Source organism: Primulina huaijiensis, unplaced genomic scaffold, assembly GCF_012295235.1.
Source record: "Primulina huaijiensis isolate GDHJ02 unplaced genomic scaffold, ASM1229523v2 scaffold32815, whole genome shotgun sequence".
In the NCBI taxonomy this organism is placed as follows: Eukaryota; Viridiplantae; Streptophyta; class Magnoliopsida; order Lamiales; family Gesneriaceae; genus Primulina; species Primulina huaijiensis.
Genome location: NW_027357684.1, coordinates 1 through 2,655, shown reverse-complemented (window position 1 = coordinate 2,655; position 2,655 = coordinate 1).

The following is a 2,655-nucleotide window of genomic DNA, read 5'->3' as shown; positions in this document are numbered from 1 at the left end:
AAAGATATATTAGAATTTTTTCCAAACATCTAATCTTAAATGTGATCAATTAACCAAATAATTATTATACTTTGTATACAATAATAAATAGATTAATATATTTGAAGATAGAAAAACTAATGTATTGAGAAGAATAAAAAAAAGAATGTTAGAATTAATACTATAATTATCTAATGTCAATATTTAATTTAACATCTTACATTCGAAAATGTGTTTATTGAAGTAAAGACTATGATGATAAACTAAAAATAATAATTTATTTATCATTGTAACGTAATAATAATGTGATCGTTATTCGGAATCAGAAAATGATGTACTTTGACTTTTTTTATTAAATTGTATAAACAATTCTTTCAATATTTTTAGTGGATAAACATGTTAAATCTATTAAAATTAAATAGTAAAATTTAATGATGAATATGAATGTATTAATTCAACTTTCAATTTGGGTTTCGGAATTTTGTCAACTTTTCTGATTTTTCTTTTATTTTAAAATATAAATTTTCAAATAAATGAAAAATAATTTTTTTACTCTACTACTTATGTAGAATATCAAGTATATATTTTACTCAAATGTCTTATAAATTTATATGATATAGTAAAAGGTTATGTGCATAAACTTATGGTTTGGTACAATAATTGAGCATGTTGGATAGAGTAATTGAAATGTTGTGCTTGAACTGTTGTACCATATAAAATATTTGATTTACACTGTTACCATAATCTATAGGTTTTGATAAAACAATAAACGCTTGAGCCTACAATTGGTATCAGAGCCAAGATCGCGACTTTGATTTTCATTGATTGCAATTGGTGCAATTATTAGGAGATAGATTGTTTGGTACAATAATTGCCCACTATGGGTAGGCGCTTGAGCTGTTGTATGATTTAAATATTTGCCTTGCATAATTATCATCAGTTATATCTTTTAGTAAAGCGACAAACGCTCGATCCTATATTATTCGATTGTAAAGCTAGAAGAAATATATTGCATCAACTTTTAGTTTTGAATTAATCCCTTACATGTTACTCGGTTTTTAAATTTAGAAGCATTCTACAGTTTTCAAATATTATTTTATATTGAATTATAATTTATCCCTTTCAAATTGGATAAATATACAACAAAACTCATGTAAATATTATTAACAAAAACATTTAAAAGAAATATTGGATTTGTCGATAATCAAGAAATAAACAAATTTTGATCCCTGAGTGAGAAATAAGATATTTAAATACAGTTATAACTTATAATTGTCACAATGAAATAATGCATCTACATGCATTTATCGCTGTATTTTGCAACTAAAATGTCAAAAAAAGTTTTCACGTATTATTTTTATATCATATTTAAAATAATTATGAATCCTAATTTTTATTATTTCGAGTTGGTCTTAATTATGAAAATTCATTGTGAATAAATTGAATTTGAAAATTCTTATATCTATGTATATCACATATTAATATATCAACTTAAGTCCAGGTAATAAAAAACTACAAAATGAACTTATTCATCTTCAATGTACACAAATTATATGGTAAAGATATATGACAATTAAGACAATGAATTAGAATATGTGCTCACATATAACAAAATATATAGACAAAAAAACAATAAATAAAAATATTTTTCTAGATATAAATTTTTTTTATAACTTTTTACGGTGAGTTGGAGAAGATAAAAGAGAAAAAATATTAACTCTTTTGGGTTACACAAAAAAATAGAAATGGAAGAAGTGTTTGTCATACAATGAATTCAGTTTCCAAATTAAATGTATACTATAAAATTATATTTATCGTTCAAACTTTATAAATGCAATGAATTTTTCTCAATATAAGTGTACACAAATGTTCCCGTTAAGATATTTAAACAATTAGAAAAACTAAATATATTATTTTCTTGGAGGTAATACCGATATGACATTGATAATTTGATTGTGCTAATTATACTTATGAGTTAATATGAAATATTAAAATAAGTGTCATAAGAGTCAGTAAAAAGATGATTTATTGTCAAAAATATTATTATTATAAATGACAAATAAATGACAACATTTAATCAATATTTATTTAAATCAATCCATGAGTACTTTTTATGTGATGATAGATTGTTATAATAATTAGAGGTGAGCATTCGGTCGGTTCTGTTACCGATCGAGCCGAATCGAATTAGTCATAACCGGACCGAACCGAAATATTTAGCAATAACCGAACCGACCGAATTAATTTTCATAACCGATGAAAATCGAATCGAATTAAAATCAATTAATTCGGTTGGTGACCGAATTAACCGATTATTTTTAAAAAAATTGTGATTTAGTTTTAATTATATATGTAATTTTTTTGAACACTACAATCTACACAAATGCATAAAAACATAAAATCACATACATCACAAATTTTTCTTTAGAATTAGGGCTGATTTTAAAAATAAAAATAAAAATATATATTAAAATTGATAAATAATAAAAATTTATTAAATAATAATATTTATTATATCGGTTAGCCGATTTCAAAATTTTGAAAATTGTAACCGAACTGATTGAATTAGCCGATCTAACCGATTTTTTTTTATTTGAAAACCGAATTTCCGAAATAACCAAACCGAATTTACGAATTGACTCGGTTCGATAGGTTTATATGTTATCAAGTATAAGA